The sequence below is a fragment of the Filicampus tigris genome, chromosome 11 (assembly GCF_054856515.1).
Source record: "Filicampus tigris isolate MCC_2025a chromosome 11, RoL_Ftig_1.0, whole genome shotgun sequence".
NCBI classification, from domain to species: Eukaryota; Metazoa; Chordata; class Actinopteri; order Syngnathiformes; family Syngnathidae; genus Filicampus; species Filicampus tigris.
The window spans coordinates 16,569,221-16,597,049 of record NC_141227.1 but is presented as its reverse complement, the minus strand read 5'-3'; the positions used below and the strand labels follow the sequence as shown (position 1 = coordinate 16,597,049).

The 27,829-nt window shown below is 39.4% G+C and overlaps 1 protein-coding gene and 1 long non-coding RNA gene across 8 annotated transcripts in view; one reads left to right on the top strand and one right to left on the bottom strand.

Moving 5' to 3' along the window:
• LOC147139941 (uncharacterized) overlaps positions 1-27,829 on the top strand; it is a 396,230-nt gene that overhangs the window by 86,472 nt on the left and 281,929 nt on the right. The window lies entirely within an intron of this gene.
• cdh11 (cadherin 11, type 2, OB-cadherin (osteoblast)) overlaps positions 1-27,829 on the bottom strand; it is an 80,761-nt gene that overhangs the window by 35,716 nt on the left and 17,216 nt on the right. For both annotated transcript variants that reach the window (XM_086045975.1, XM_086045976.1), the window contains exon 2: positions 5,334-5,390. The gene's annotated coding sequence lies outside the window, so the exon portion shown is untranslated. The remainder of the gene's footprint in view (positions 1-5,333; positions 5,391-27,829) is intronic.

Here is a 27,829-nt window from a genome sequence, read left to right as displayed (position 1 = left end):
GGCGTCACTTTTTTGTCTGAGCAAAAATTTCAGAGCTAAATGGTGCCAGTGAACTTCACAAGTTTGGTACATAATGAATGAAGTTATTGCCTCTTCTAGTTGAAGTTTACTGTAAAAAACAAAAAACAAAAAAAAAACCTAATTACATTTTGTCTATTTTTACAAATCATGAAACTTCGTCTTCTAGCTATGCTAACAACCAATATAAAACATCATAGAAAGGCTAGCAGAATTAGCATTGCTGGCACACTATTATAACCCTTAAAAAAACAGTTTAAATACAAACGGCGCGACAGCACATGTAGACACAGTATAACAATACTCACAGGCATCTATTATTAATACTCTGTGAATATCGTCTAACATGACTGCAATTTACTGAGCAGTTGTGACCATCTTTTTGTGTATAAAGGTATTATACTTCCCCCCGGTGGTCAGGGAGTGCACAGCAGAAGTAACCACATAATGAGTGCATGAAATCATGATGCACAAGCTTTAATTATTTACATTATTACTTTTTTTTATGTATAATACTGGAGAGTGCTCATTTTCTCATTAAAAATCACATTGCAACTTTTTATCTTTGTGCTGGTAGACGGATTAATGGCCTTTTTATTCATATGATTCGGGAAAGATGATGGTCATAGAACGAAAAAACCTTGTCAGTCAAGGCACCACTGTGCAAACAAAAAATGTCAATCTCGTGCAGCTGTTCCACCTCATGGGCTTGTGTGTTTCTTCTACTTACATGAAGTCTTTTACCTAAAAATGTCCAGAATCCATCCCAATTAAAGGCGCAGACTCCATTTTGACATATTAAAAGAGGTTATAAACACGAAGAGCAACCATGATTTTTCCTAAATGTTTCCTGGGGGTGTGGGGGTGTTAGTGAACTGTAATTTTGTGTGCGCGCCTGTGTGTGTGTGTTTAGTGTACAGCTGATAAAAAAAAAAAAAAGAAAGCTTCATTTCAGCATCGAAAACTGTCAATTACGATGGCACGGCGGGGCAGTGAAGTGGCCGTTATGGCATCAGTCCGTGTTATTAGTGCACCTCGTTAAAGGCAGGTGGGGAAAGAAGGAAGGAAGTGAGCGAGACAGAGAATAGAGGGTTTGTTGTCCAGCTCGGCCAATCGTGCGTGCCCGTGAACTGCCAAGTAAAGATATTAAATATGAAACATGAGTGAGATATCAAAGAGGAAGCTGCAACGCTGCATGGAAATCCTCTTCCCCCCCCCCCCCCCCAACCACTCCATTCTTTCCCTCAGTGACTTAATCCTCAGGGGCTTACATTTGTTGTTTGTGTGTGTATTCTTCTATCTGACGTATTTGAATATTCCCCGCCTCCATACGTGTTCTCCCACTGGCATCCCTCACAAAAGGCCTCCTTATCCCCTATGTTGCCTCTGGGGAATTTACGCGATTCGATGAAAAACAACTGAAGTGAAAAAAATAACACGTTAAGTAACATAGCATTGGTGAAAATGTGTGACATCGTGGCTTAATGGCCAAAATGAGCACAGTTACAATGCGAATGTGTAGAAATGGGTAGAAATATATTTAGAAATCTCATTTGTACTTAATTTTTCTTTTTTTTTTTTGTGTTGTGTAGCTCATATTTCCCTCTTAACCTTATATGCCAATATGCACAAATCTACAAAATATTCCTTTTTACCTAATTAGGTCTAGATTCAAAGTTATTATAATTTTTGTCTTTTTAACTGTGTCAAATTTAGGAGTATAACAGCTGAAGACTGTTTGTAGTTGACTCTATAATGTGATGAAAGTGAAGTTGATTAATCAATGACATCATATTTTTTTCTACACGGTACAGCAATGCTCGGCCACGGACCATATTCCCATAGACATGTTTTAATGGAAAAACGGAAATAAATACAACTAATCGATAGAAATAATTGCGCAAAGGTCAATGGAGAATAGTAAAGTCAGCTTGTTGACAACCCCTAGTCAAGACGTTAAAAGGTTGATCAATATTAGGCTTATATGTTACCAACTTATCTATCATAATCAATCAAATTATTTATTTCCTATTCAAAATCTGCACTCAATTTATTAGGCACAACTGCACGCAATCAAAGAAAATTCCATCAAATCAGCCCACTGTTGTGCTTCATTCCCATACAACCGAACCACTTCCAATGGTATCTTTTTAAAGAAGGAACACAAGCATCCATTTTGGCTCAGAACAGGATCGTGTGTGCACGCATGCGACTTTTGTGCTGCCTGATCAAGCATGTCATCTTGTATCCCAGGATCACTCGCTGTACCTCACGTCCTCCCCAGTTCCGGAAAAGCAATTTCACTCCATTCGCTCTTTGTAATACTCTTATTATCCCATGATAGCACATGCCTTACGAGCTCTCTCTCTGGAGACTTCATACGCTGCAAACTACACGCACGAGAAGAAACATATGGTCAATCACTCAAAACGGAATATTTAAAAAGTCATGTGATCAAGACATGTAAATCCCCTGTAGCTAGCAGCGTACGCAGCGCCTCCTTATATCTCCTCTCGCTAGCATAATGAAAAGATATTTAAATCAGTCAACTCCATCGTGTGACACAAAACCCAAATTAGCGAAACTAGATGGTATGACTACTTTGTGCGATGAGACTAAAATTGAGACTAATTCAAATATTTATCACAGTAAGCTTAATTACTAGCATTAGGGTGTTGGGGCATGACTTGGTGTAAAATGTGGCTCTCAACGTGACATCACTAGACACAGACTTCTATCTTAATTCTCACTTAATTCAGATGAGATTTTTGTTTTTTAACATGTATATCATTTTGAATAATTAATACACTTTTATACAATAAACATATGCAAGTTTATGCCCAATGCAGAGATTTTTTGGGGATTTTGTGGGGATTTCTCTCATCTTGAGCCCCCCTGATTTAAATGGCACAGATTAGCATCTTGATTCCCTCTAATTACAATAGAAAGCTCAAAATCTCATTGAAAGTTTCCACAAATGCGGCCTTACCTCTCAAAATGAGAAGTTTTTAAAGTTAACTCACATTTTTAAAGTGTTTGAAGCACCAGAATGTTTATACGGCTTGTCTGGGTTTTTAGGCACCAAACAACTTTTGCAGCAGAGCGGACCAAAGTGTAATTTATTCCCCTTTTGTGTGTCGGCGCGCCTGCTGGCCACGGATTTTTATTGATGTGTGCTCTCCTGTATCGCACTGCCGATCAGTCAGCCCTGCAGGCTAATCAATACGAGTAAAGGGCATTAAAAACTCGGCCTGCTGCCGTTTTTGTGTGAATCTCCGCCCTCGCCGGCTAATACCTGCCGCTTATCACGCCTGCCAGACACCCGTCACCGTCCCTTTTTGAAAAAAAAAAAATAATATATATATATATATATATATATATATATATATATATATATATATATATATATATATATATATATATATATATATATATATATATATCAGTATATGGCACTCGCAGGGAAAGGCTACATGCTATTATTTGACTCAACACTCAGTCACTTTAGGTACACCATTAGCGTGAAAATATAAGAACTGTACATTGAAATAAATGTCAAAATGATCTTTTTGACATTTTGAGTCACGAGCCAAAGTTTTGGACGGTGTGAACGTTTTCCGTCTTTTCCGTTCTCCAGCCTGAATTTGAAGGATTAGAACTTGTCGCTCTGAAATCGGCTCGTCAGCCTGCCAGCCGCTGATAAGCGCTCTCAGGATCGATTAGATCTACCTTTTTAATCTATTCAACTCTTCCAGGCCATTGGGAGGAGGGGGTGGATGCTTCAAAGAGTTGTGGCGTGTGCGATATGCACGACTTTGAGAAGGTGTGACCAGAGGGCAAATGTTTTATTTTTATTCTTACTTTTTGAACATAAGATCATATAAAATGTGTTTTTACAAGTGCTCTTGAAGATGTTGCTTTAGGCCAGCCAAACAATTAATTTTTCAGCTAAGCATGGAAAGAAAGTGGATGATGCAAAAAGTGAGAAGGAAAAAAGAGTTTTAGGAAAATTCCTTCCCTGAAGACCAATCACTTAGCAACATCAAATTTGGTAAGTGTGTCTATCATTAGTAAACCCACAAATAAGTCTCAGGAATCCATGTCTGAAAAGACACATGAAGTCTGCTATTTGGGTTTAAAGCAGACATTTTAGGGTCATTTTGGACCTCTACAAGATTAACTTGCTCTGGAAATTTTGTCCGATTGCTACAGAATTAGAACGACCTTTAAAGGTCATCATGTTAGATACAACTACCGTATTTCATGTTGCTAAGTGAAACTGGCTTTGGGGCCTGAATGGAAAGAATAAACATTGCTTTGTGACAAGTCATCAATTCTTTTCTGCTATTCTCCACCCACACACAATAACCAAAACTAAAGTCATGTACAATTCATCGTCACCAACCTGTCAAGTATATGACTTGAAATTTCATAGAAAAAATGTTGGACACATTCATCTTTGAAGGATTGTTTCAAACCAAGATGACAGACTTCCTCTGGGGATTCAGGCATGGCTTCGTGAGATTTTTTTGTGGGTCTGCTCATGGTAGGAATACCTCCTAAATTCCATGTTACTCGGTGAAACCAGCATCGAGGGCTGGATTTTTTTTTTTTTTTTTAATAAAAAGTGCTCCATGGCAACTCTGTAGAATAAATCCGCTTTCGAAGGACACCTGTATAATGACCCATACGACACCAAAATGGCATGACTTTTTGTTAATTTTCCAACATGGTTTCTGGAGACTTTTTGTGGGGCCCAGGGGTGGAGCTACGGGGTGGCCAGGGGTGGCCAAGGACTAGATTTATTTCTGCTTGTTTATGAGTGTAAGATAAAGAATGATGGACACACACACGGCCAACACTGAGGTGTTGTGTCACCCTGGTCACCCCACTGAAAATTTTCTGGCTACGCCCCTGGAGGGGCCAAACATGATAAACACTAAATTCCATGTTGCTAAGTGAAATGGGCTTCAGGGGCTGAATTAAAAAAAAAAAAAAAAAAAAAAAAAATGAAGGAAAAGAAAGAAAATGTCCCAAGGATGAACACACTTGCACTATAAGGTGAGTTTTTGCGTTCTGTGAATCCCTCAAAATGACAAATTCACACTACATGCTGAGGCCCTTAAAAAAAAAAAAAAAAAGGAAAATGGCCTCCTTTCAGCCGTCACTTTGACTCGCCCTCCGTGTGAGGAAGGAAGCACGTTTAACGGAATGCTAAGCAGGAGAGCCGCGTCAACGTCAATTCAAAGGCTTTTGAATCAACACACACTCACACACACACAAACAGCGGAAGGGTCAAAACTGGCAGCACCCACCTTTAGCTCATTACTGGCGTCACATCCAATGAAAGTCCTCTCTACTCGGCAATCAGCCTGTGGAGAGAAGAAGAAGAGATTTAACCTTTTGCCTTTAAAAAGTACAATACGTCTTCGTCTTGTTCGCCTGTCGCCATAAATAAAAACATTAGCCGGAGCTTGTGCACGTACGTCTAAAAATACCAACGGGCTGTCAAAGCTCTGCTGGTAGTAATTTGCAAAGGGAAAAACAACAAAACTGAATGGGCTAAGCAGCAGCAGGCTGACGGTGCACCAGCGGAGAACCGGTTAGAGACTTTTAAATTGTTGTCGGTCTCGCTGTCGGCTGGCATGTATCGTGTGTCAAAACAAGCGCACGCCGACTATTTGCGCATGACTGCGGATGCTGAAACGCAACACAAGTATATTTAATTCATGTGCGCCCACGACTAAATTCGCAGAGACGCTTCTGCGTCTCTTGGCAGCTTTTGAGTCAACACCGAAAATGTCTTGTCAAATATTCAATTTTATATCTCTGCCACGTGCAGAGCACAACGTTTTTTTTTTTTTCCTTAACTCTTACTAGGTGATATATGCCATTAATTTTTTGTTTTTACATCATATTTCCAATTTTAAACAATTTTAGCCCTTTGCTTATAACAAACGCCAATGATGTTATAAGAGACACAGAAACACATACAGAGTTTCAACAAAATATAATCCATCGATTTTCTGTACCGCTTTTTCCTGGAGCCTATGCCGGATGACTTTGAGCCAATCACAGGGCAAATGTAGTAAAAAAATATACAAATGTAAAAAAATAAAATAAAAATACCCCTCCCTGAGCCGTCACCTTCTTGCGGTAGATGTATATTTGAAGAAGGTGGAAGGTATATTTTCCATTTCAACAAATGCTATTACTCACTGTAAAAAGGTTTTATTTTATATAACACCTCAAAAATACTATCACAACATTTCTTAAACTATTGTGATATAATACCGAGCCCGTTTCGTCACATTTACCAAAGGAGTCCAAAAAAGGCTGTTTCTAATATCATTATACTATATGACGGCGCCCCCATCAGTCAGCTCTCAGCCAGACGCCCTGGAGCGAGCAGCTTAACCTCTAAGCGTCCCACAGGAGCCTGGCGAACGCACTGAGCTCCTCCGTCGGGACTTTGTGAGTGAGAAAAGTGTGATTTGTTCAAACAGTGAAAAACGCTGAAGGGGCGAGCTCTTATTTAGTAGAAGCTGTTTTTATTTTAGGGGGGCGGGGGGGGGCGCATAAGTCTTCTTTAATGTCAGTTGCGCAGTATCAGTGCTACCTTGATTTGAGAGTTCAATCCACTGCAGGACCTAGTTCGTAAAACTAAACTCAATTAGAAAATATAGATCTATAAAATATATATTTTTTCAAATTGAAAAGCCATAAGCCATAACAGTTCCCCCAAAAACTCACCACAAACTACTGGAATGAAAAACAGCAGTGTATGGTAAAATATATAAAAAAATAAGACACATGAAATAAAATGTAAATAAATAGGTTTTATGAAGCATAATTAAGTCAAAACACACAGTTGTTTTCATGTTGAAGTTTTCATTAGGGCTTGACCGATTAATCAGCCGGCCAAGTTAGTTGGCCGATATTAGCTCTTTTAAATTTTCAATATTAAAATTGGCTGATTTTTGGTGAATGTTTTTCACATTAACACATTACAATACAAAACAACCAACATCCAAACATTCCTTCCTCCAAAATTGGGCAAAATTATTTTTGGTGAAGGTAAATACCAGAAGACAATGATTGTGAAACAGCCAGATGTTGTCTGTAATTAACATCTTTATTTTTGTAAGCATTAAGGTAATAAAATAGGAGTTATTTCATTCATTCTATTTATTTTTCAATTAATCGGCCGATTTAATCTGTTATCAGAATTTATACTAAATATGGGAATCGCCGAAGCCCTTAAAAAAAATCCATATCTGCCATGCCCTGGTTTTCATTTTCACTTGGCTGCTTGTTACATTCGATGAATAAAGGGCATCAATGACTTTTGCATGTGTGTTTTTGTTTTTTGTTTTTTTTCCCTTAATCTGTCTAAAGATGGCTTGTATCTCACATTTTGCCTCGCAAGCCATGGTTCGTAACTTGAAAATTGTGTCAGTTGGAGCACTTGTAACTCAAGGCACGACTGTATTTATGTAATTGCCACTTAGTGTCATACACAGTCAGTTGCTTCCTTGAAAGGGGCTACTACTATACAAGATACAACTACAAATCACTCTAGAGTGGCGATGCTTTGGAATAGCAAGATGATAAAGTGGACACAATCGATTCCGCCGCCGCTCACTGTGTTGCAAGACACGGCCAGACAACCGTGTCAATACCATAATAGTGTGCGATGCATGAATTAAAGCATATCGATTCCAATTTTTTTTCCACTGAGGTAGCAGCTCGCGTCATGCTGGAGTTTGATGGCATATGCATGGCCACAGCCTTCAGAACATGAACATATTTTGTATTGATTCTATTATTTTTATTATTATTTATATTGATCTATTTTTGTCCTGGAATGTTGAGTGAGGCCACCTAGACCGGAGCTAAAATCACACACTAAAAGCAACAGGGTTGAAAAATGCTCTGTTTGAAAAAAATTACATCACAATAGGGACTATATTTTAGCAATAAAAGAGATTTGCGTTATTCAGCCTCCTGTTACGTCGAATGGACTCAATTTAAAATAAGATAGCAAACATCACTGGTGCCTTTTAAATGAAATACTTTTAAGTGCTATTTTAATCATGAAAAACATGTTTAAGAAATTGGGTGTTTTGGGGGAGCCTGGAACAGATTAATTGCATTTCCACTCACTTCAATGAGGAAAGATGATTTGCGACATGAGTGTTTTGAGATATCAGCCTGGTCCTGGAACGAATTAATATCATATCTAAAGGCAGCAATGTATTGCTAACAGTACTGTCTTTCTCCAGCCTGTTAAGGAAGGTTTCATTTCCTAAATAAAAATATAATTCCCCCCAACGTCATCAGAGGATCTCTTTACTTCCTAAAATCAAAATTACGTCTTTCATTTGCTCCGTTAGAGTGCAGTGAGCCATTAAACGCCTCTATCGGAAACTGTCATTAAATTACTCGCTTCTCTATCTGGTAGAAAACATAAAAAACTAGTTTTTTTTAAGTGGTGAGTCAAGAATGACACCCCATTACAAACATTTTATGAATTTCCATCCAGTAAAATAACATGAAATGAAACATTTTCCAATTGGCCAAAAGTAGCCACAATATAGCTACAATATACAATTTGATACAAACAGTGTATTAGTGAGATTTAGAGAGTTAAACAGCTGAAATTGAGAATTACAAAATCAGACAAAAAATTTAATGGATTCATTGCTGTGGACAACAGTAGCTTACAGTAAATTTATGTCTTTCATGTCCATGGAAAAGGTCCATGGAAAAGGATCAAGGGATTTCTGTCGAACTCATTTGAGTTTTTACAAGGCCAAGTTTTACAGACAGATTGTGGAAGGGACGGTGAAGGCAGCTGCAGCGGGGAAAAAAATGGTCCATGACTGCGGACTAACGTCCCATGGCCAAAGCAGAGGCTGATGATGTCATCAATCCCAAGGTCTCCATTTAGAAACGGCAGATTTTAATCCACGGGAGCGTAATTTGTTTGGATGGAGCTCAGTTGGGGGACCATAATCAGAATAATTATTCTGGTCTCACTCCAGCCTCGGGCCTTTTAGCTAATGACAGCCATGACACTCATGGCGAAGCTTTCAAGCTGTCGGAACGCGTGTGAAAAGTGTGTATGATGTGTGTGTCTGTGTGTGAGAGTGTGTGCGTGTATGGTGTTTGTATCTACATCAACTGTGCATATTAGAAAAATGTTACTGAAAAAAACATGGCATTTATTGATGATTTTCTTCTTGCGTGGAGATTTTATGCTTTTCCAGAATCACATACGCTAACATTTAGCACACAAGCTAACGTGAATAAAGACTAATAACTGTTATAATAACTGGAATAACTGTAGCTTTGTTCCCTCTGCAATGTAGCATTGCTAAGATGCCGAAGAGTCACATACGCTAACATGTAACACATAAGGTACCATTTATTTACAGTAGATGTTGTGCTTTTGGTTGTGTGAAGCACATTGAGTTGTCCTGTATGTGAAATGTGCTATGTAAATAAAGTTGCCTTGCCTATTAAAATAAGCTAACATGAATCACACACTTGCATGAATCTCATACACTGATAAACACTGATCTTTAAAAGCAACAGTAAGGAATAGCTAGTTAGCATTGCTAATCCGCTGCATAAGCACATATGCTAACAGGAGTCACATATGCTAAGATAAAATAAGACAAGACAAGCTTCAATACTTTATATCTAGATGTATGTTGGTGTGTATGTACATGTCTATATACACATAGTTACTGCGTATATTTACATAGGTTTGATTCTGAATGGTTTCCGTTAATGTTATACATTAATGGCTACATTATGCCGCCGTCTCTGTGTGACCTATATCTTTGCTGCTGTAACACTGAAAATTTCCCCACTGTGGGATCAATAAAGGCCTTCTTATCTTATCTTCTTATCTTCTTAATGGGTACATTCGCATTACATCAGCATCAATGGACAAGAAATTAAAAATGAGTCAGTTGTATTAATAAATCCAAGTCCCCACTTCACGTTGCAGATGTTCTGCCGACATGTCAAAACTCTGTTAACTGTTGTGTTTGTAAATGCTCATAGGTGTAGCATCTTTGCTTGTGTGAAGTACATTGATTGGCCTTGTGTATGAAATGTGCTATATAAATAAAACTGCCTTGCGGTGCCTAGTGTGGAAGTAGTGCGCCACATTTAAAGGTATTCGAAGGAGCTGCATTGATTGGCCACGATTGATGTCGGCTGCGTCCACTCCCACAGCGGCGCAGCCATTGTGGATCCGCCAAGCTGTGCTGGTCTGTGAAATGACCAGAATCGGGTGTATCCGCTTCTGCGCAGTTCCAGCATGCACCGCACAACATTTACTTCAATAAGTATGAAAACAAAAACATCGTCGTCCGTCCTCAAGTCTCTTTATTTTTAGCATCACCTGCTACGTGAAAATCTTTTATGCTCATCCTCCTTTTTCCCCTCCTCCTCTTCCTCTCATCCTCACCTGACTCAGTGTGCTGTTTAGTGAGTATTATTCATGCTCAGACGCGCTCCTACGCTCTCTCCAGACAGCAGAACCTCTATTGCTATATTTTTTTTTCTAGTACTTCCCGATGTGAAGTCTTGCAGTCGGACTGTTTTAAAATAGCAGCGTGTGGTTAACTCAGGCTTTTTTTTCCCGTCTGGCTGGAGATGGCCGAAAAGAAATACACTAAATGTCTGATTTTGACAATAAAAACATGGAGCCTTCTTGGATCAGCTCAAACGGGTCCCTGACTTTTGAAGCCCTATCAGTCTTGAAACCATAATTCAGGCTTGAAATCATTATTTGAAAAGCCCAACGCTTGATTGAAATCCTATTTTAAAACCGTAACGGCGGCTTGAAACATTAACCCCGTCGTGAAACCCAAATTTGTAACCTACTCACTGGCTTGAAACCATTATTTGAAACCTTAACCTTAACTTCAAATCCTAACTAGAAACTCTAATGCTCGACTGACACTGAACACGAAATAGTCCGTCACCACGTGTTTTGCGCATGTGTTTTTTGGCTACTATGAGGGTTGGTTCAAGCAGAGAGGAGGAGGGGCTCCTCCTTCTCCTCCAACAGAAATAGAAAACATTTCAACATCGCTAGTGAATCTGGTGGCTAGTGTTTGTGCTACTTTGGCTGCTGAACGGTATCTTGGTTGACAGTTCAACAGCTGTGAAGAAGTCAATATCTTCACCAAATATATTCGCCAACTTCCTCACTCCGGTATTGGAAGCCGGCTATGTTGTATACCCCTCGGTCCCACAGACCGCAATGATATTGTCCCACATTGTCATTGTTTTTATTTCACCACACTGAGGTGATGCTTCAAGTTCAAATTAAAAAACCCCAGAGAAATGGGTGAATAATGAAAATTGTCTTGTCAAAGGCTTAGTCCGCACCATCCGGCACACAAATGCTCACCCTGGTTTAAACTGGACTTTAAAACCCCAACCCTGTCTTACACTAACCCTCCCTAAATTGTAATCCTAACATTAGGTTTAAACCCTAATTTGAAACCCTAACCATCGCTTAAAATCCAACCCTGTCTTGAAACACTTAATTTGAAACCCTAACCCTGGTTTAAAACTCTACTTTAAAACCCTGACCCTAATGTAAAACCTTAACCCCGGTTTGAAACCCTACTTTGAAAGCAACCCTATATAAAAACTCTAACTGGAAACCCTAGCCCAAACACTCATCCTAGTTAAAATCTTTCTCTACACTCATTTCGTATGACCATATAGAAACACGTAGTTTCTACCCCCTTACCTATTTATCCATCCATCTATTTATCTATGCATTGGAGCCCATCCAAAAGTCTGAAAGTAATGGACAATCTCCTTTTTTTCCCATCAGGCCTCATTCATGTGCTCATCTATGCACATAATAATACCTCTGCATACAAAGCAGCCCCAAGACAATCCTCTTTACTTCACCGACCACTAAGCTCTTTAGCAACTCGCCGCTACGACCACTGTGCAAACTTTGCCCGTGTTTGGATTCGGTCACTCATTCCCTACTCTCTAATCACTATTTGGGATTTTTATATACAGTAGTGGACTATATAGTTGACTAAAATGTCCACAAAAAAATCTATATACATATATGATTGGGGAGAAGGGAACAAGTGAATGAGAAATATTTTTTGTATTTAAAACAACAACATTGCTTTGCCTTAATGAAGTCAGTCTGGATGATTGCTAACATACGATGCTAAGCACCATAGATTGGCTAACAAATAGCATCATTGTCACGGTGCTATAACCCTTTCATACGACAGATATTTGAATGCAAACAATAAAAACGATACAATGCTACAATGTAACAATAATCACACACCTGTATTCTTTATCCTTTGCAAAAAAATGAATATTCATGACTGAGTCAATCATGAAACTTCCTCGTGTGCATCTCAATGTCTGTATTATACTGCTCTCCGGTGGCCAAGACACACACGAGAAGGAGCTGCACAATTTTCACTGAATTGTAACAAAAAAATATGGCCAAAAAGGTTTGTCATTACTGTACATTTTTATAAAGTACACTATTGGAGTGCAATTATTTTGTATTAGAAAACATGACCAACATTTTTGTTGTTTTTTGGGGTGAGGCTGAAATGGATTAATGGCATTTCCATTTAGTTCACTGGGAAAAGATCAATTTACATACCATTTTTTTAAGTTAAGAGTGTGCTCATGGAATGACTTAAGATTGTATCTTAAGGCACAACTGCATAAGAGAGTATAATTTTAAGCAGCCACACAGTTTTGAGCCAGCATGTTCAATCTGGGAGCACACAGGTCCATTTCCCACCTTGAGGATGATGACAAACACACACGCACACCCACACACGCACACACACAAACTATCACATTAATTCTGCGGGGTGGCCGCTGCTCCATTATTTCTCTGAAGAGATTTTTCAATTCCATGGCTGATGCTTGAGGGATTGTACGTGTGTGTGTGTATGTGTGTGGTGTACATTTAGATATTTGTGTGTGTTTTTCTGTATTTAGAGAAAGAAATAGAGGCTGATACGGTGATGTTGGTGTCGGGATTTTGCCCAAAATGGCAACGTAAACCATTTACGGCACCTACCACGGGGGTTATCTGGTGTCTTTACTTAGCATCTAACTAAGCATTCAGTGAAAGTGTGAGGCTGTCTTTACTCACTGACCACGATGTAGCAATTTTTACATGGTGTGCTATACAGTTCACTAAAAAGTCCTCTAAATATCCATGTAGAGTGATTATTGATATACACAGCAACTGCGTTCACTCATTCCCTACCCCTAAAGCGCTGTCTAATAAAAACAACTAGTGCTTTGCCACCATCCTGTGGCATCTACAGGCAATTATGAACCTTTTTTTAAAGTGCATGTCAATTACTTGCCGATTTTAATTACATTGCAGGGCTGAGTGCCATTGTCAACAATATACAGTATTGTAGCCCAGTGATCTGGATTTTTTTTAGACTGATGCAGACTCCGATATTTTGGAGACTAAAACTGCGATAACCGTTTAATCGGCTGATTAATATACTTTATGTATAGATGGGCGCTATATATAAATTTATACTTTTTCTGTATCACTGCATTGCATCATGGGCTATATTAGATTTTCTAGTTATCATTAATTGTTTTGTCAAACATGCATTGTGAGATACGTTAAATGCACTATATAAGTGCATATTCTATACTCAGTCATTACACTTTCCAACAGCACTACAAAATGGCGACTCAAGATATAGGGCACTATATAGTGGATTCCGAACACAGTCTGAGCTTCTTGGTGTGTTTTTTTTTCCCCCCCACCCTTCTGGCCACAATAAAGCTAATTGATTACGGCCACCACTTCATTCTGACTGCATCGATCTGGTTGGAGGCGGCACTGGGATAGTTCCTTGATTCTCCCCAACCCCATCCGCAAGATGACCATCGATGTTCTCAGTGCAAAAACATCTCGGGAAGATGTGAGCGCCACTACCGTTTGCTGTTTAAGTGGAACTGAAGCTACTGGACACTTCATTAAGTACACGAATGGCATCCGATACAGAGCTGCTTTGAAAAATTCTGCCATAACAAAAATATAGGTTAGAAACCTTAGCGGGCTAATGTCAAATAGAAACTGTGGAACTCTATATGTGTCTTTGTTTGTTAGGTTCGCAGGCTACTGAATGAATGGAGGAGGACATTTTGACTCTTGAAGTGGATCGTTCATTCAAGCCATCATGACCTCAATGACATTTTTTAAATAGCATTTTAACATTATGAGGGAAGATACGATTGTAAAAATAATTTTGGGGATGGATTTTTCCACAAATATTTTGGTTTAATTCCAAATTCTATGACTTTCAGGGCTTATTTGGAGGGGAAATTCGGAATTGCACTACATTCAAAGTGGGTTTTTACAAATACTTTGGTTGAATTGCAAATTGTCCAAATTGAATACATTTCATGACGGATTTTCAAACATATTTTGGTGAAATTCTATATCATTCAATTTTCGAGGCATAGCAAATTCCAGACATTTTAGAATAGTTTCTATTTTTTCATTTTGTTCCAAATAATAATTACAAATAATATAACTTTTGGAGTATAACGCTGCTATTGCGCCACTTAAGAAAACAACAACTTCAACATCGACATATGGCAAATCTGTTGCCAACAAAGCTGCGATGCAGGAAGAAGAGAAAATCGGCTGACAGACCTCAATTGCTGAGTTGTCTTTTTGTTTGAAACGACCAAACAGCAACAAACAGCAGAACAATTAACTTTATTGATGATTTTCTCAGGTGGGCACATTTTTTATTTCCTCTTCTCCACTTTCCATTTTGCTTCCTTCCTAGTGCAACACACCTGCTCGCGTGGACACCCACACCCACACCCACACCCACACAATGCAGCAATCACACACTCCAGCAGCTTTCCCACCTGGAAGGTTATTCTCCTTTGCATCTAACTCGAGGTCTAAATTGTGCAACTTTCATAGATTTTTTTGGAGCGGGGATCGAATTTTTAATTGTACTACATTCAAAGTGTTAGTTATTTTTAGCAAATGTCTTGGGGAAATTTGAAATGGTAACTAAGGGCATATTTCAAAAATACTGTATTTTTGTCAAATTCTGCATCATCTGACTCTTAGGGTTTGGTCAAATTCCAAACTATATGACTTTCGGGGCAAAGCAAATTAATAATTGCCCGACTTTTAGGACATATTTTAAAAAAATAAAAATATTCCAGTCACATTTCAAATTAAGACTTAAGGGGTGTACTTTTATAGATATTTTGGTTGTATGATTTAAAAAGTATATATTGTGGTCAAATTACCGATTGTACAAGTTTCAGTGTCAAACAAATTTGAAATTGTCGGATTTTTACGACATAGTTCCCAAAATGTTTTAGTCAAATTCCAAATCTTATGACTATTCAGGCATATTTTTGGCCGATTTACAAATTGTATGACTTAAAGGCATCACACATTCTACATCATCCGACTTTCAGGGCAATTTTAAAAAAAATGTTTGGTCAAATTATAAATTGGACAACGTTTTGACCATTGCAAATTCTTTTAGAGTAAACATATTTAAAAAAAAAAAAAAAAACTCTTTGACTTTCAGGTAGAATTTTCCAAATCATTTTGTCCGGATTCAAAATTCTACAAAGTTTGTGTTAAAAAATATTTTTGACTGAATATTACATTGTGTGATTAAAACAAAAAAAAGTTAGCATATCTGAAAAAAAACATTTGGTCAATTTCCAAATGGTTCGACTGAGCTTATCGTTAAAATTATTTAGGTCTAATTCCACTTGTACAACTTGAGAAGCATGTTTTTCACAAATATTTAGGTAAAATTCCAATTTTTGAGGGGCCGACGGAGGAAATCTTACAATCGATCTGATGCGCTGAGTCATTGTTGTTTTTTTTAAACGAGCAAATGGCGACAACCAACCTAACAATTAACTTTATTGATGATTTTCTCAGGTGGATGCTCTTTTATTCCCTTCTTTCCATTTTGCTAACTTCTTGATACAACACATACGAGACACACGCACACACCCCACCCCCCCGCACGCACACAATGCAGAAATCACACTGTCCAGCCGCTTTCCCGCCTGGCTTGTTCTTCTACTTTACCTCCAAATCAATTTCCTGTCAGGTTACAAGTGTGTCCTCCAGCAAGGGTCGTGACCTCCACCTGCTGACTCCATCTCCTTGCTTGAATTAAAAGCCTGCATCGCATTACACACACACACACAGACCGCACATTGTATTACCTACACGAGGACAAAGAAACCCAATCAGGCTTTTAAGGTACATTTAGAGCGTGGATGTGGTAGCACTTGCACAGCGACATAGATGGATGAATGGAGGCATACTGGGAGATGCGAGGGTGGAAAGAGACACGACTAAAAATAAAACGTGTGGGCTCTCAGAGACACCCGGGGTGTGGATCAATTCGGAACACTCAGCCGAGAAAAAGAGTCAACGGTGTTGTGCAGACGTATTTTTGTCGGCGCAGTGGGAGGACCGGCCTGATACCGTACTTGTGATTTGCTGTTGAAAGTTTTATTTAGAGTCCATTAAGGCTGGGGAGCACAGAAAGTCATTTGCAATAGTTACGATATCGCCCTAATTTGCTCATGATATCGCGGTACAGATAATGTGATCAAAGATTGGTTGGAAAAATAATTAAGAAACCACTGCAAAATGATCAATTTCTCTGATTTCTATTAAAAACATAACTCTCAATTTTCAAATACCAAATAGAAAAAAAAAGTTATTTGCAGAAAAGGAAAAATTGTCGCAATACCAAAAGAAGGCCTAGTGTTGTTTTTGGTCCCTTTATTTTTGCTAGATCTATATTATATTTCACAATATTGCTGTGAATCAAGAGAAAACATTTACAAACTCATTCAGCTTTCAAACATGAAAGACATGCAAAAATCAAATCAATGTCATCATTGGATTAATAAAAATGACTTTCATCATGATATTTTAAAATTAAATAGTCTGAAACATGTCCAATTACTACTTACTTAGTGTTTATCCTGTCTCAAATTGAGGCATTGCCATTCTGATCATTCAGGAGTGCGATATTTGTGGATCTTTTCTTGTTCAAATGTTTATGGAGCAACTTTCAACTTTCTAATATAGTGGCATCCCAAACTGTTAGTTAAAAATCCAGCTCATGAAACTGTTTGGATAATAAAAGTTTTCATGTTGCCGGGGAAATTAAAACTTCTATAATCATTGTTTGAAAATGTCCGAGCCGACGCGACTCTCCTGGCTTTGTTTCTTCCTGCTTTTATTTGAAAAAGGAAAGTAACATTGATTTGGGATTCGCTGCTTAAACGGTAAACAAATAGCAAACGTGGATTTTGGGTGTAAGTCCAAGCTCGAGTTAAAACAAAGTCACCATGGTCTTCTCCGTTCTCGACTGGTGAGACTGTACCGTGAAAGGTGCTATATATCGTGATATTGATATTTTGGCCAAAGTTTAACGCCGAGACAGGAGGCGGGATTGAGGCTGAGAAAGAAACTTCAATTTGACAGACATAAGCAGTGTTGCCTGGTCAGGATGCTCCATTTCCATTTACCATATTAATACTGTGCCAAGAGAGATAATGATATATCGATATTTGGACCACCCCTTACTACCCAGATGGGAGGCAAGATTGAGGCCATCCTTAAAGAGCGTGTCCATCCTAATGACGCTTTTCAACGATTTTAATAATGAAGTGTGAATCAGATGCTGAGACAAAGAGAGAAAGTCCAGTATTGATCGACGTGACGGTTTGCCAGCCACACTACAAACTTTACCTCCTGGGACTGCTGGTCGATGCCTGCAACCCGACCTGAGCCACAAGCAAATTGCCAGACTTTTCCTGCAATCTTCCCAACTCAAGTGTGACTTTTACCCAAAGCAGGAATTCATCGCCTAAGAACGGACTCCCTCCGCAGGGATGAAAATATATTAAAGGTGTCCACGACTCAGAGGTCAGTGTCAACAGCCTTTCGCCAGAGTGTCCTTGGATACAACACTGTTTGACCCCCCCTAACACCCTCCCCCCTCCCTCCTCCACCCACCTCGAGTCAGTCAGCATTTTGCATGGCGCCACCACCAGACAGAAAGTTAGTTAACGCCACAGTGTCACATTCAGGAGACCTTGTCAGGATTTCAATCAAATAATTTTTGTTGTGGCTAGAATAGGCCTGACCAGCAACACCTTAAATAAATCCAGGCACATTTGTTATTTAATTCAAATGTAGTTAAAAGTTATCAAGTTACATCTCTTAAATATGACAGTTGCTTGGATTATATTACTGACCACTTTTTTTTTTTTTTAAGCAGGTACCTTGTAACTGTATCGGAATACATTTTAATGTAACCCTGCCAATCTTGTAAATTTCACATTAAAGGAAAAAGTAACTACAAATTGGTACAAAATCATACATTTTTTTGTAGTTAAAAAAAAAATCCTTGTCTTTTTTTTTTTTACTTAAAACATTTCTTATGGTAGTGAAGGTGACAAAAAAAATGCAATTGCGGTACAAATTGCCAGAAAAAAAAAATTAATAAATTCGTTAAATATTAGGAATGAAATTGGCTTTATTACTGGACGTCCAATGAGCTCATTTTCATCTTTTTCTAATCAGTATTGAGCTACTAAATTCTTCTAATAAGAACAACATTTTAGCAAAAGTGCAGTGCACACATGGCTTTCTTCCAACACTTGGGCATCTGGCGAGCATTTTCTACTGATCTATCGCAGCCCGCGGCTCTTAAAATAACAAAACAACAGATGTACGTTCACTTTCATATCAAGCTGCTTATTATGTCTGCAAGCTTTTTATACCGTGCATCCGTCCATCCATCCGTCCATCTATTCCTCCACCCATCCATCAAACCATCACGACTGCACCTCTCTCTTTAGCTCCCTGGATGCCTTTTAGGCCTGTCATTGGCAAGCGACCTGCATTATCGGACTGACTCGGAATGGAGATTTAGATAAGAGGCTGGGAGCTGAAGGGGAGCGGCAGCAGAATACCAAGAGAATACCGGCCAGGAGAAGGAGCCCTAGCAGGAGGCTAGTGAAAAGCCCTGGGAGACATCGATTGGGGAGGGGGAGGGGTAATCAAAACAACCTACACCCAAAGTGAATTGAACAGTCAATAATAAAGAAGTGAAAAACGCGATTTTTAAGTGAGAATTAGTGGCGACACGCTACAATAATGCTGACTGAATAGTAAAATTGCGATTGTGCAGTTTTGAATGCAGGTTTGGTGAGGTCTTAACACCGAATGTGAATTGAATAAGTAGTAAACAATGAGAAGACCTGTGTTCATTTGTTGCAACAGGCTAAGGAAATGCTAACTATTGCAGCTGCATTTGGTAATTTTTTAAACTATATATATAAATATGCAAGGCAGTAGTGCATATATGCTGTTACCGGTATTCTTCCGTTCAAGAAATTGTACATCTTCACGTACAGTGGTACCTAGACGTACAAATGAGCTTAAGACATTCTTGATCACCATCACTTCAAGTGCTAACTTCACAGTAATGGTACAGGTCTATGTTGTCTATTTGACAAATTTCATTTTTCTAAGAAACTGAGTTCTGAGAAGCCAATGATGTCCCTTAAATCGAGGCTTCAAAGAATTGCAAAAAATAAGCGAGCATGGCAAAAAAGGCCGCCAAAAAGTGAAGACTTAGGTTAGCGAAAGTAACAAGTTTCATGATATTTACATTATTTTGTTATTACTGTACATTTATATGCAATAAATGTGTATAATGCTATTTTTAAGTAAATATTTTAACTTATACAGATACCACCGTATTTAGGAGAAGTTCACATTCTATTGTTGCATAAGCAGCCAATAACGTCTCAGTAAGACCACGTGCTAACTAGCTTAGTCATAAATAACACAAAGGGCTTTCCGGGTCTTTGGCGATGCGAGGGCCTTGCCTTTGCGATCGATGGCAGAAAAGTGTTGTGTGCTGATTAGAGATGGGAGCGTGGGGTCAAAGCAATCTAAAGGCTCCCTCGTCCTTTTTTAAAAGGTGCACCGTCAACAAGGCTGGCTAATCGACATTAGCGTTAAAGGCCGAGGGTTGAGGAAATGTTTCACCAGACATCCTGTATGTACTTTGACAAAGAGAGGTGGCAAAAGTACTCTCACTCTGTACTCAAGTCGAAGAACATATACTTGCCTTAAAAAAGACTCTGGTAAAAGTACAATAACTGATTCAAATGATTTACTTAAGTAAAAGTAAAAAAAAAAAAAGTACAGATTTTGAAATGGAGGATAGTCAGTCAGCCTCTGCATTTTCACGGTTCAGCATTTGTGGTTGAAAAAAACTAATTTTGACAAAATAAGGAGTAGAAAGGACACATCTTATCAAATGTAGGGAGTAGAAGTACAAAGATGTCAGAATACTCAAAGTACAGATACCTGAAAAATCTACTTAAGCACATTATTTGTTACCACCCACCTCTGACTGAACAGCAGTTGTTCAATGCAAAGGAGGGCAAGTCGTGTTGTTTCTTAACAAAGTGATCTGACACAATTTCTATGGAGATGTTTGTGTTATGAACAAAGTGCTTGTGTGTTTGTAGCCACTGTCGTGTGGATGTTTTAAAAGCCTCCAGCTGCTTTTGCTTATAGACCGCCAGCTTCCAAAAGCAAAGCTGAAGCCTCCACGTCAGCAAATATCCTAAATCCCTCTGTGACAGCATGCATGGCTGCGTTTTGGAAACGGTGCGTTAAACAATCCTACTTAAATAAAACAAAAAAAAAACAACTCGAAAGATACAGCACAGCATGAGTGCTTAGTACTGTTTATCGCTTATAATATTCTGTACATGGTTCCCTGAGCTTTAGACCTCCAATATATCCAAAGCATTTCATCAGATTTCCAAGATAAAATCGGAGTAATGTAATAGTTGTATTGATTAGTTGTGTTGTTGTTGTTGTATATCAGCGAGTGTCACAACACGCGTCTTCGCCGGGCAGTGTCATTCATCAAAGGTCAGACGCTATTGGTTACCGTGACAACCAACAGGAAAGAGACTGAAAAGAGCATACTCTGCTCCTTTGTCAGCCATTCATTGTCAGTGTGTGTGAAACCCTGCACTGTAGTACACACACATGCAGTTAAAGCAAGTGTCCTTTTTACGGCATGTCAGTGTAGTGTGATGTAAATGAGCCTCCTTTGCCCCCTTTCTCTCTGGCCCAGACGCCCGTTAGTTTACGGCATTCGTCCCTCCAGTTTAACAGTTTAAGTTTTTATTAGGGCAGGCACGATGAGACCACCCGTACTTTAGTGGACGTATGGAAACAAAGGTGATGTCATGTTTTGGCACATCAGGACACATTTCGAGCATTTTCTGTGTGTGTCTTTCTATCTTTGTGTGGCACCACCTGTGATGTCCAATGTTTTATTGAGGGGTGTTTCACCTTTGTGGGGACATTTTAGGGGCAAAATTCTGCCCTATTAAACCGGGGATTCCCAACCACTGTGCCATTAAGAAATTATCCAATCTCACTTACTGTAATTGGTCTGAAAAGTAATCATTAGTTACTATAAATAATAGTGACAGGAAGAACAGTGAAATGCTCTTCCACTAGGTGTCAGAAGGCACAATTAACCTGTTTATCACGTGTTGCTGTACATACAACAGAATAACTTCACTTGTATACCAATCTACCTAACCTAGTACCTACTAACCCTAACTTTGTACCCTAACTTTGTACCCTACCCTACCTGTATCTTCCTCAGCTGTGCATCTTAACATCCTTACCAACCAACGCGCCAGACCAAACTACATAAAAAGCTTCTTTGCATACATTAACTTCCTAACCGGACGACCAACTGACCTACCTAGACCTCCTTCTCTAACAAACTATTTTACCTACTGTAACTTCCCTACATACAACACTTTAACCTCCTTACCAAACATCCAACTGACCTACCTTAACTTCCTTTCTGCCGTATACTACACTACCTGGCCACCTTAAATTCCTTGCTACACCACTTTGGTGAGTTTTTTGCTGGCTCTACTGGCTACCACTGTGATGTGGCAAATTTCCAGGATCGCAGTTTAAAAGGAGCTAAAGATGTACCTAGCTGGTTGGTGGCAAAAAGTAGCTATAGTAGATCACACACAAATAACTACTGACTTGACTCTGTGAATGTTTTGTTTCCAAGAAAAGAAATCATGTATCAAACCCAAACTTGTTGAGTCATGCATCCATCCAAATCCACGACAAAATTCCTAATAATGGTTACGTATACATCATACCTGTCTAGTCAGAACACCTGATTGTTATTTCGATGTCTTGTCCAAAAAGGGTCTTTCAGCACAGGTGTGCCCTTCGAACTAATGCCAAGGTATAAATAAAAACAAGTCTATTGGTAAACGGCAGGCTTCCTCGATGTGAACAGCGACTTTGCATTCGATAAGGCAGGCAAGCTCCCCTGGCTTGCGAGGTGAATACCAATATGTGAATGAATGTTGAAGCCCAGAGAGAGAGCGCAGAGAAAAACAAACATGACGGAACGGAGGTGAGGGGGGAAGGATGCAAACTGCAACTTCATCCGTCACAGATGCAGAGGAAGTTAAAGATTTTTTCCTTTGGATGAGCTGAGTTACAACTCAAAGCTTGTCCTTGCATCCAATTCAACCTCAGTATCAACAGCAAATTAATACCTACCTTACATACTATAACTACCTTCCTTACTTGCCCAACTTAACATCTTACCTACAGACTAACCTTTACCACCCCACCAACCTACCTACCCTTCTTTACCATACCTGACTTTACCCTACCTTAGTGTTCTTAATTTCTTAAAGTAGGGTAAACAAACCTACCTAACTTTACTTCTTTCCGAACCTACCTAAAACTTCTTTAGCTACCTACCTATATTTTAATATCCTTACCGACCCATTTTAACTTTCTTCTCTGTCTACCAACCGACTGACCTACCTACTTCTCAATTTCCTTACCTACCTACCTATCTTGATATCCTTACTGACCTACTTTTACTTCCTTACGGACCAACTGATCGACCAACCACTCCCACCTCCCTACCACTTCCACCTCCCTCCCTACCTGTATACCTTCTTTAATTTCCTTTCTTACCTACTTTGACTTCCTTCCGACCTACTCTGTTTGTCGTCTTAAAAAGCCCTTGTACCTTTCATACTAGAATTATTTACAGTGGTCCATCAATATTAGTGACTATGAGTACCAATACCAGTATGTGCATTGTTCTAGCATTCCGTACCCTATTTCTCCATCCCTCCCTCTCTCTCTCTCTCTCAATCCAAACCTTTGAGACAGATGTCCACCTCACTTTGAACCCTGCTGCTGTCCAGGATGTGTATTCATAATATGCCGTTCAGTTACGACTGAGGTACTTTTTGCCTCTGATTTAACCCCAGTATCGTGAATAAACGCTGTCGTACAAATGTGTTCAAAAGGTTTGAAGAGTGAAGTGAAAAAGAGATGTGAGATATGAGTGTCAGTGCCGTGGAGGGGAAAAAAAAAATCAGACTTTGCTTAGGTTTGCACGTCTGGCCAATCAGGATCAGTTTGATATGTCTGCCAAAACCGCAGCGCTTGTGCAAGCTCAAGCGACCGGGATTGGGGAGGAGACCCTTCTTATGGAAAACTCATCAACGTGAGATCCAGTCAAGGCCAAAGCAAACATCTGCTCAAATGGCAGCAGGAGGCTTTGTGTATGTGTCTGTATGTGTGTGTGTGTGTGTGACTGCTGTCAGACCCGCTTTGTCTCAGCTGAACTTTTCACAGCTGCTAAACCTGCATCACACACATACACACACGCAGGTCAATAGCGCAATGAAGAATAAAGTGCCATACTCCACTAGTTTCCATTCCAAGTCCCCCTTTGGACTCACTTCATCAGTCTTTCACTGTCACCCTCACCCCCTCTAATTTTCTTTCCTATTCGGATTCTTTGGTCTTCAGCTTCCCGTTCAATGATTTACGATTTACTAATGTCCTGATTACTGATGTGCAAAAAAACAACTTTTGAGACTATTTTTAGCGTTAATTTCTCTCAAACACTTTATTGATGAAGCATTGTAGCATCACATCTATCACACTACACTACTTACCTCCCTGCCGACTGACCAACCGCCCTACCTACCATATCCACCTATCCCACCCTACCAACCTACATTCCTTATCTACCTTCCATACAATACTTACAGACCTTTCTTGCCTACATACCCAACTACAGACCCTCCACAACTACATTTGTACCGAAATAGATAGTTGACCAACCTAACAAACTTCCTTCCTTATTTACAGTCTTTCCTTGCCTGCCTACCCACCTTCTACATTATCTACCTTGCCTACCAGACTTGCCTACCCTACAGTCCATTCTTAATGACCAATGCCTCTATACTTACCCTACCTACATTCCTTCTCTACATCCCTTGTCCACCTTGTATGCCTTGCCTTCCAAATGACCTTCGTAAGTACGCTACCTAATGAGCTACCCTACCTTAACTTACCAACCGACCCTAGTCACATACAGACCTACCTCACCTCCTAAGCACCTACCATACCCTCTCAACAGATATGCCTATCTGTCTTACTTGTATCCATGAACACCTGTTGTACTACCTACCCCATTAATCTACCTACACTATTTTACCTACCAACCACGCCATAAACCTAGACTACCAGCCAACCTTCCTCACATACCTACTCTACTTTTCCTATTGTTCTTACACTACCTACCTTTATCAGTGTATGCATCAATGCACACCCATTTATCTAACCGTGTCCAAGGTTTCTTACTGCTAAGAGCTTCACTGCTTGGCATTTCAAAAGCAGTTTAATTCTTTCCAAAGCACTTAAACCCGGCCATGAACACACTGCTGTTCCATGCTTGAGAGTATTCAAGCATATTACACAACCTATTATACAGCTCGTTCAAAATACGCTAACACCATATAACACTGGTTGACTTTCGTAGTATTTCAAAATGTTATTTTGTTGTCGCCGAGTGTCCATCAGACTTTTAGTCTTTTCATTAGTCCAGCCCAAAATTTGACTATTACCGTACTGTTATTAAAATGTGTGTGTGACCTGACTCGTATACAACTCTGAGTGCATCGCCCTGCTTATCTATATGACGTCGTATTTGGCCCGTTTAGGTTTGTGCCTTCGGGCCTCTATCTTGTATTGTGCTGGTACAAATAGGTCACATAGAAGCGAGACCCTCCCAGTCACATACACACAGATAGTTCTGTGATTCTAAGGCCGCAAGGCTCATTGTGGTGCCGAGCTCAACAGCTAAAACACACAACGCGAAAATTCCCATCGGACAAAACACTCCTTTTGGTTAAGATCGACCCATCTAAACCTTCACGCATACAAGGTGGATTAGCTTCATTTACAAATGTATGGCTTTGCGACGCCACCATTAGCCGACCTTGTGTTTTGTGTGTTTGTGTGTGCGAGCCAATGAATAATTCATTGGCAGTATAAGGGTTAAAACAGGCGGAAAATACACTTAAGCCCGTCAAAGAGGAACCCTCCGTCACAAAGAGGAAGGAGTGCAGACGGCTTGTCAGAAGTTCCAGACGTCCTCTTCAAGAACATATTACTCAGAACCAAAAATATATGTCCATTTTCACTATATTGAGGAATAAAGGTGTTACCAAGACGACTGTCATTTCTAAGCAATCATAGGGGGTCCCACCTACGTCGTAATCATTACAAGCACATATTACTAGTTCTTTGTAAAAAAACAGCGCTGTATTGGATGTCATTGCTTGTACTGAATGTTGTGGCAGTCGACATGTAAAATTGAGAATTTTGGATCTTAATCATTTTTTCATTGATGAGGGCGGCATGCTTTCAAACTGTTGCTGACTGTCAAAACCAATAAAAAAGAGGAGGCATATTTGTGTTAATCTTAACTGGAACCATTTTCAAATAGAGGTGTAGGTAGAGTGTGTTTGATTAATGTGGATTGACTTTTCTAGTGTATTATTGTTGAACTACATCAAAATCAAGAGGTCCCCCTTTGGGATACATTTCATTCCTTATTATCTTTATTAAAAAACGTGTTTGGAGCAACTCTTTAACAAATTGTTTGGTCATTGAGTGCATAAAATTACAACCTGACTCATCTTTTGGAATTTAATTTATTTTTTAGATTCATTTTTGCCTCCACTTTAGTTCCTTTTTTCCTCTGAATGCACCCAGCTGAACATAAATGAGTGTGGCAGGCCCGGTTGGTGTGTCTTTGTGCATCATTGCTTTAGACTAACAACCCACCCTCCTCTTTCCTAAATACCGCACGCACACACACACACACACCCACACGGGCACATGCACACACATGCGTTGAAATTGTATGGAACTTTTTGAGACTCATACCAGATGTTCCTCCCCTCCTCATTTTCCTCCCTCGTCTCATTTTTCTGTCCCATTTCCTCCGTCATTCATGCTCATTCGTCTTTTTAAAAAAAAAAAATCCTTCTTCCACTCTTCTATTATTCCGTTTCCATCCCTTCCTCCTCTTTATCCCCCTTCCATTTTACTCGCTTTCCTTTCATTCTGCCGTTAATTTGTGGTAATGTTTGTACACGGCCTTCCTCTCGCTTCCATTCACTCCGTTTGCGCTATAAGGATGGCGCTCGTTCTCAATGATGCCGCTAATACGGTGGAAGTGTCGCTTTCATTCACTATCGGAAAAATCTCACATCCTCTCCGCAGCCTCGTTGTCATTCTCCACCCTGCGCTTCTTTCATTCCTCTGCTGGGATCTTTTTTCCCACTGACGTCCTTAGTCGTGACAAACTCATTTGAAACTCTCCGAGCGGTAAAGCAACAAATACGAGAATGCAAAACAGCAGCGAGAGTACGGAGGGAGGAGATGATTTGCACACCTTTTCATTTTAATACCTCTCGGGTATGCAGGGGGAATCTGTATTAGTATTAGTTCGACATTATTCATCTTCTCTCCCGGATTGTTTTCTTCTCCTCTCTTCTTCCCGTCTCCCCCTAAGAAGCTTCTTTATGCTCCAAAATCAACACTTTACTACAAAGTTTTAACCTAATCTAAAGAAAATAGCCACTTAAGTCCTGCGGGTGTCAGTAGCTTGCTTTCAAACAGTTATCCACTGTCATAACAAATCAAGGAAAAGGCGTTGGTTATGCTCTAAACAGAGCTACAGCAAAGCATTCAGATACTGTAATTAGTCGTTATCTTCCTCGAGTGATATTTTGTCTTCTTTTTGCCCCGCATCAAAATCTTGCCGCACTATTGTAATTTGGAAAAAAAAAAAGCTACTATATGTGTCGGTAGCGCATTTTCAAACTGTTGCCGACTGTCAAAACGCGAATGCTAAAAAGTCACTGAAGTTTGCATTTACTCCACCGTTGCAGTTTCACAAATTCAGATGATTTAGATTTGGTATCACCTTACCGTTTTCTTTCCGCAGTTTAATATTGTGCCACACAATTGTAATCTAATCTAAGAACAAAACAAAACATCAATTTAATTCTTTTAAGTCCTGCTTTCAAATGGTTGCTGCCAAACTGTCAAAACAAATCAAGAAGGCATTGGTAATTGCAAAAAACAACTACAAACTGTAAAGTAAATGAAAAACTTTCTCACTGCAAAACAGAGGCATACTTGCAATATTTGCAAACATAGCGAATTTGGGTTTTTCATCATGGTTCATAAATGGTTGCAAAGATCGCAGACATCGTAAGCAGTTTTCTGTTAATGACTTGGCGT